Raw genomic sequence first — 8,908 nt, 5'->3', positions numbered from 1 at the left:
GAAATGATCCATGGTGACTTACTGCAATGGATCTTCCCCATTTTTCTCCCCAAGACACAAGCAGATCCTGAGAAGAAATCTTGTTCAAATCTGCATTTTAAGGTCACAATAACGGTTGCACCTTAATTCTTCTGCAATCACAACACTGGCACAAAGAATAAATACGCTACAGGAGGAAGAGTGTTGTTTGTACGCACTACAAACCCATCACATCCATCACCCACCATCTCTTACCTGTCATATCTTAGTTCAGTTCAGTTCAGTTCAGTTGCTCAGTCGTGTCCGACTCTTTGCGACCCCATGAATCGCAGCACGCCAGGCCTCCCTGTCCATCACCAACTCCCGGAGTTCACTCTACTCACTCCTAAAGAACTTCTTGGGGTTGTAACATTATCTGCAAATAGCTGTATTTCAGATGTTCTTTTGCAGCACGTATCTAAGAAAATCCTCTTGAAATCATTTGGTATGGTAACTGAATTTTAGAAATCCAAAACAGCAGAACTCTGCTCACTTTAGAAACATTGTCAAATTTGTTCAACTATATTTTTTTTCATTTTTATCAAAAAGAGTATGGAGTAACTCCTATGGACAGCCTTTAAACTTCCTGTTTAACTTTAAAATCCTCTTATTAATACTTTGATACTTGAGTAATCTAAGTATTAAAAAGAAAAAGTCTCCTTAGAATCACTCTCAAATGCCATACATCCAATACTTGCTCATTAGATACTGATGGATAACCAAATTGGGCTTCCCTGGTGGCTCGGTGGTAAAGAATCCGCCTGCCAGTGCAGGAGACAGGGTGCCATCCCTGGGTGGGGCTTCCCAGGTGACGCTAGTGGTAAAGAACCTGCCTGCCAATGCAGGAGACATAAGAGATATGGGTTCAACCCCTGGGAAAGGAGGATCCCCTGGAGTAGGCCATGGCAACCCACTTCAGTATTCTTGCCTAAAAAAACCCCGCTGGACAGAGAAGCCTGGCAGGCTACAGTCCATCAGGTTGCAAATAGTTGGACACAGCTGAAGCCACTTAGCATTCATGCTTCCCTGGTGGCTCTGAGGTTAAAGCGTCTGCCTGCAAGGTGGGAGACCTGGGTTCAATCCCTGGGTCAGGAAGATCCCCTGGAGAAGGAAATGGCAACCCAGTCCAGTATTCTTGCCTGGAGAATCCTATGGACGGAGGAGCCTGGTAGGTTACAGTCCACGGGGTCGCAAAGAGTCCGACACGACTGAGCCACTTCACTTCATGTTTTTAGCTAGTTTATTTTGACTTATTATTTAAGGGGAAAAAATAGTTCCAACAGTTTTGTTCTTAACCATGTTGAGTTAATTTAACAGTAAATTATCTCTTTTGTCTATAAACACATCTTTATAAATGTAAGATAGCATATTTTAAATGAAATGAGGACAGATCACAGGGAATCCCTCGGCTATTTCTTGTTTCATTTAGGAGGCTGTTCTGCATTACTCTTTGATTAAATTAACTTCAGTTGTAAAGCGAGGCTGCTTTTCGTATAGGTACCTGGTCTTTGCAGTCTCGGAAAAGGAAGGAATTGCAACTGCCCAGGGAATTCTCTATTAGTACCAGAGAGACACAACATAAAATTTGGTAGGAATTAAAGAAAAGAAACGTTAAAAAAATATGTCAGGATGGCAAGTTAGCATGAATAACCAAAAAAAGGAGTCATAGCACTCTGACATTCTTGTAGTAAATTTCAAACAATGATTGCAAAATTCTTAATGATGAAAGAGAAGCTGAGAAGCTAGGAAATAGAAATCTGTAGGTGGAAGTTCTCTTAGTGATCATGCATGCGTGTGTGCTAAGTCACGTCAGTCACGTCCGACTCTGTGACTCTATGGACTGTAGCCTGCCAGCCTCCTCTGTCCCTGGGATTCTCCAGGTGAGAATACTGGAGTAGGTTGCCTGTGCCCTGGATCGAACCTGCAACTCCTGCATTGCAGGCGGATTCTTTACCACTGAGCCACCGGGGAAGCCCAAAATAGACATGTACATTTATATAGAAAAGATTTTCTAGCACACTTGTCTGATGCTTATTTTATTTGTTTTACTCCTCAGTTCTCCACTCCGAATGATTTTCACCACACTGAATAGAAAGTATTCCTTATTCCCTAACTATGCTTATTTGAAGCTTTAATACTGCTATCAACATTCTATTTCTATAGAAATACATCTGTATGTCAAGTCATGAGAATATATGAATACATTACGTTTATGTTTTAGCATCTACTACACACCAGTCGCTTCCCTGATAGCTCAGTTGGTAAAGAATCCGCCTGCAATGCAGGAGACCCCGGTTCAATTCCTGGGTCGGGAAGATACACTGGAGAAGGGATAGGCTACCCACTCCAGTATTCTCGGGCTTCCCTTGTGGCTCAGCTGGTAAAGAATCCGCCTGCAATGCGGGAGACCTGGGTTCTGATCCCTGGGTTGGGAAAATCCGCTGGAGAAGGGACAGGCTACCCACTCCAGTATTCTGGCCTGGAGAATTCCATGGGCTGTATAAGCCATGGGGTCGCAGAGTCAGACTCAACTGAATGACTTTCACTCACTCACTCACACACCAGTTATTTCACAAGAAAGAAGCCTAAATATCTATCCATTCATGTTTGGGAATTTTTCTTTTTCTTGTGAAATCATTAGAGTGAGTGAGTGAGTGAAAGTTGCTCAGTTGTGTCTGATTCTTTGTGACCTCATGGACTACATCGTCCATGGAATTCTCCAGGACAGAATACTGGAATGGGTAGCCTTTTCCTTCTCCAGGGGATCTTCCCAACCCAGGGATCAAACTCAGGTCTGCCGCATTGCAGGCGGATTCTTTACCACCTGAGCCACCAGGGAAGCCCAAGAATACTGGAGTGGGTAGCCTATCCCTTCTCCAGTGGATCTTCCTGACCCAGGAATCGAACCAGGGTCTCCTGCATTGCAGGCAGATTCTTTACCAACTGAGCTATCAGGGAAGCCCTGAATATGCCATTAAATTGTTAACATGGCACACACACACAGCTCTCTCCATACGATGGCAACAAGAAGAAGCAGAAAAGGGAATTGCTGTGAAGTTCTTCTGAGACCAGAACACAAGCAGGTTTTAGCATGGTCTATTTAAAGGGCACCTTCTTTTAGGAACCCAGGAGAGATTTATAATGGTAGTTGTCTCTGTTATTAGTTTTCACCATGTGATTTTGGGCAACTCTTGATTTCCCCATATACTCCAAATAAGACAAGTAGTAATAGTTTGTGTCACAGATTTGCTTCCTATAGAATTTCAGAAGAAGTCCAAAGGCCCAGACCTTGACTTAGTGGGTCTGGAAGTGTGAGGTCAGGGGATATAGTGGGGCTGTAGGACCCAGGAGCGTGCCCTGTGGGACCCAAGAAGTCTCTGATGCTGCCTTACCGGGGAGACTCAGTCTTCAACAAAAACCCTGTTCTGTGCTTCCTCCAATGAGCCTGTGACCTTTGAGTTATTTTTCTATGACTTCAAGTTACTTTTCAGAGAAATCGGACTGGTCTTTTCGGCAATAGATTAGATTTGGGGTGAAGAAATTATAATCACTGGCTTTTTCTTGCCCTTTTAATTGGCAATGTTGCAGTTTTATTTACTTCTTTTTTTCATCAAATTTTCCTTAATTACCACTGCATATTAGATTTTGGGGGTCTCCTTTTTTTAAAACATATGGCTCTTAGAGTCCTGGTTTCAATCTGATTGGCATTTGGCCTTGTGTTATTGTTAGTTATTGGACCTTTCTTTAAAAATGTGATTTAAGCTAATTGTTTTCAGCGTCATTCCTGTTTTACTCTTGGGCCTTTGAAATTTTATTACGGGAAGAACTGCTCATCAATCTCTTACATCTCAATGAGCAGGTGAGTCAACACATGCCATCTCCAAAGTCATTTGGAATATAAAGCCTCAGCTCTGTAGAAATAAAGTTATTAAGGCTAAGTTTGTCTGGGTTTATGAGCATACTGTACAGAACAGGAATTTTCTTAAATGTGTTTAAAATTACATTATATGGATGGACAACTTCCTACTTGACCTTCTTCACTTGGTTACTGCATATAAACTTTTCAAAACTAAATTATAAGCTCTTTTATCTCAGGGGATATTTGAAGCTACTTCTTTGGCAACTTTAACAAGGCTTAAAATTAAGAATACCTTTATATACTTATTCATAACATTATATTTACTGAAGCTGGTATTTAGAATAATCATCATATGATAGAATTAATACAACTTCAAATTCAGGTCTCTCACTCTGCATTCTGTCTATGAAAAGGTACATTGTAGGTACCAGGAAACCCAAGTTATATGCTTGTTATTAATGTGATTTGAATCTCTGGGCATGTTTCCAGTTCTGAGCCAAGTCATTAAAAACCATCTTCATGAGTACATTCTAAATTATCTGTCTAAATTTGTAGTTTATGTCTGTCTAATTTGTATTTGGGGGTCTGTTACAACATACAAGACACACTTTTCATAGCACATCATGTCAAGCTATTCTCTTTTGCTCTGATGTGAGGATTTGGCCTATCACTGGCAAGGAAAGATAAAAAGTCTTGGTCTCAATATATTTTGCCAAGCAATAAATATAAGTAATAACACAGAAAGCACAATGAGAAAATTTGCCTTAAATTCTAATGTATGTGTGCTTTCAGGCAAGAATACTGGAGTGAGTTGCCATTTCCTCCTCCCAAGGATCTTCCCAAACCAGAGACCGAACCTGTCTCCTGTGTCTCCTGCATTAGAGATGTATTCTTCACCAGATGAGCCATCAGGGAAGCCTCTAACAATTGTATCTAAAATAATTAGATATCTTTAATTGCAAAAGACAGAAACCTAAGTCAAACTAGATTAATTAAAATAAGGGACTTTAGTGAGTGATGTAAGTATAATAAAAAGTCAATATTATTTTGAACATGGTTGAATTCAGAGATTTACATGATACTATTAAGATGCTCTTTCATCTCTCTACTCTGCGGCTATTCAGTTAGTTTCAATCTCAGTCAAAAATACACATAGGAAGCCCCAGTCCTTACAACTGGTGATCTCACAGAAAAGAGGCAACTGGGTCTATACCAACATCCACATTCATTTCTGAGAACTCTGATGGGCCCTTGTTTGGACTACATATTCACTCATCATTAGTGAGTTGATGCTGTATGATTAATTGTCCCAAGAGTATCAGAGGGAGTAGAAGAGAGGTACTTCCCAAAAGTGTTTTAGACAGCCAAAAAGGAAAAGAAGTCTATTCAATCACTGAAATTTTTACATCCTTCAGTTTTATGTTTGCATATAATCAATAACTTAGATTAATTATAGACATTGTGCATATACAAAGAAAAAAACAGCCCTGTTCTAAGATTTTCCTCACTATATCATCAGCTTCTAAGCCATAAAACATCATTATTGAGAAATCAGTATTATAACAGAGCCTTATAAATTAGGTATTCTTGAACTTAGTGCATGGCAAAGCTGTTTCACATTAAAATTTTTATATGCTATTCAACTTGTATCTGAAACATATTGAGTTTGTATGTTTGATGATGATTTTATAATTTACTCTGTTTCAGGGTGAGTTCAGAGTATGATGAAATATTCAGTGTATTACAACATCTTCATTTTCTAACTGAGGTCTAGGTAAACATTTTCTACAAAGGACCAGAGAGTAAATATGGTAGGTTTGTGAGCCATAAGGATTAGGTTGCAACTACCAACTCATCTACTGGAGTAAAAAAAGAAGCCGTAGATAATGCATGAATGAATGAGTGTGGCTGTGTTCCAATAAAACTTTACAAAAACAGGTGGTAGAATAGATTTGGCCCATGTGCTCTATGTACTTTGCCAGCTTAACTTGGTGAACACTCAGTATGTATCACACAGGGACTCTCAAAACTCGCCGACAATGGTTTAATCATAAACAATTCTAACTTAAAGTACGTCAATTTACTTTTCCTTCATCTTAAATTTTCTACTATTAATTGGAAATAGTCAAAATTAAGTAGAGAAATGTTGTGTCAAGTACACTGAGATTCTTCCAACAAAGTATTTCAAACAATGACTAACATTTCATTGTAGCTTGTATTTACCTAGTATTCTCACAAGAAATCACATTATTAGTTTCTCAGAACAACCCAATGTGACAGTACCTTTTCACCCTAAGTCCTTCTCCCACCACTCCCCTCAGGGAGGCATAGACCATTTCCATTTTAAGGAATTTACTTATAATCACTCTTGGAACATAAACAAGGAATGACAAAAAGCATAAATATAAACATTTTTCTTACCTCGTATGCTAATAAGAGGTGCTAGTGCATGCTAGGATGCACAGGATGCTGATAAGGTCCTAATAAGGATGCTCCCTATGCATAGGATGCACAGGGTACTAATAAGGTCCTAGTGCAGTCCATGGGGTCGCTAAGAGTCGGACACGACTGAGCAACTTCACTTTCACCTTTCACTTTCATGCATTGGAGAAGGAAATGGCAACCCACTCCAGTGTTCTTGCCTGGAGAATCCCAGGGACGGTGCCCCTGGTGGGCTGCCGTCTATGGGGTTGCACAGAGTCAGACACGACTGAAGCGACTTAGCAGCAGCAGCAGCAGCAGCAGCACTTGCTGACACATTTGCACTTCTATCTTTTCTTCTAAGTAGAAAAAATTGTGATGTACTCCCAGCTCCTTGACAAAGCTGATCTAATTCCCCCAAATATTTCTAAAATGCACAAGTACATCTATATAGCAACATTACCAGTATCTCTGCATTTTCTTCTCCAGAAAAAGCATACAGAACAATTATTTAATTACTTGATACTAAAGAATTGATTGATAGGTATATTGTTCAATATGCAGTGATTAAGCACAGCATTGTAAACAAATCACCTCCTCTATCACAATATCATAATGCAAATAAATAACAAAAATATAATCAAATACATAATAAATGAAAACAGCACTTAGAAAAACAAATTAAGCAAACAAAATAATATTCAAGAGCTGTTTGCTGCTGCTGCTAAGTCACTTCAGTCGTGTCTGACTCTGTGCGACCCCATAGACGGCAGCCCTCCAGGCTCCGCCGTCCCTGGGATCCAGGCAAGAACACTGGAGTGGGTTGCCATTTCCTTCTCCAATGCATGAAAGTGAAAAGTGAAAGTGAAGTCGCTCAGTCGTGTTCTTCTCTTTGCGACCCCATGGACTGCAGCCCACCAGGCTCCTCCATGCATGGGATTGTCCAGGCAAGAGTACTGGAGTGGGGTGCCATTGCCTTCTCTGCCTCATATCAAAAGAATTACTTGGGGCGTGGGAGGAATTGGAAGGTGGAGATGGACACATATGCACTGTTGATACTATGGATACACAGGTAATGAGCGCATGCTATACAGCGCGGGGAACCCCACTCAGTGCTCTGTGGTGAGCTGAGTGGGAAGGAGTCCAAAGGAGAGGGGATATTTGTATATGTATGAGTGATTCATTTGCTCTAGAGCAGAATCTAACACAACATTGTAGAGCAACTATAGTCCAATAAAAATTAATTTAAAAAATTACCCGAGTGAACTTTGGAGGCAAGAGGAAGAAAACACAAGGCTATCCTTTAGGAATGGATGAAAGACTAAGGGTGAAGTGGTGAAGGGGTGAGTGAAGAGATCTAGGTTCTTTAACATTTCGTGGTTCTCAAGGATTGCACTGCAAAGGCTGTTCTTTGCATACATGTGTGCACGTAAGCCTACAGTTTTAAATCTCTGCAGTGTAGTATGGGCTTTGCAATTGGATAGATTTAGGTTTTAATCTTCGTTGGGTTGCTTACTAACTGTACCTATCAGAGCAAGTTAAACTCCCTGAACCTTACTTTCCTCATTATAAGATGGAAAGACTCACACTTTATGTCAATTAGGGGGTTTTGTGAAGATTTAATTATACAACAAATGTTATTGCACAGGATAAAATAGGTGTTTTAGAAATACAGTTTTATTCCCAACTGACCCATCTGGTGTTTTTTTTTGTTTTCTTTTTTTTTTTTGCTTTTTTGTTTTTAAAGAGTTTTTGATGTGGACCATTTTTTAAAGTCTTTATTGAATTTGTTACAATATTCTTTCTCTATTATATTTTGTGTTTTATGCTTGTGCCTGACCCAAAAAAGCCCATTTTGCTTTCGCCACCCTGATCTTACATTTTTCCAGTACCCAACTTCTGTTAGATTCAAAAGCACTTAGAACTAGGGGGATTATGGCTCAGTGTATCTTAATGTCTGTAAACCTAGATGACATCAGCGCAAGAATCTTAGCCAAACTTGTGCGAAGTGGGGAAAGTCAGAAAAATCAAAGATACTTTTCATAATAAGTGATCATGCACAGGTGAAGGCATACTGTTCTTGAAACCTGAACTATCAGTTCAGTTCAGTCACTCAGTTGTGTCCGACTCTTTGTGACCCCATGAATTGCAGCATGCCAGGCCTCCCTGTCCATCACCAACTCCAATTATAAATTTTAAAATGTCCAAGCAGATGCAGTTATAAAAGTCATTTTCTTCATGTAATACCTTTTCTCAATGTTTTTCAGTTTTACACTCAGTTTTTCAGTTTGTAACATCAATGAATCAGTAAAAAAAAAAAAAAAAAGCATGCCATTTCAACTACCATGCATTTGAAAATGGAATTTGGAAAAAAGAAATCATCCTCAAATTCTATAAGAATCCAGGCTACATAATGGTTATAGACCTTCTGTCCTGCGCAACTTGCTGGGAGAATATGACAGCACCACCTCACCCTTGAGTCAACAGCCAGCCATTGACCTTCATTATAAGCAAAACGGCTGTTTGAAGAGAGGTACCACAGATTGGGAAGTTATAATTTGATAGAGCGAGGAGGGAGTCAGACTGAACAGATTTCAATAAAAGTTAGGA

Source organism: Capricornis sumatraensis, chromosome 5 (assembly GCF_032405125.1).
Source record: "Capricornis sumatraensis isolate serow.1 chromosome 5, serow.2, whole genome shotgun sequence".
NCBI lineage: Eukaryota > Metazoa > Chordata > Mammalia > Artiodactyla > Bovidae > Capricornis > Capricornis sumatraensis.
This window is presented reverse-complemented; position numbering follows the sequence as displayed.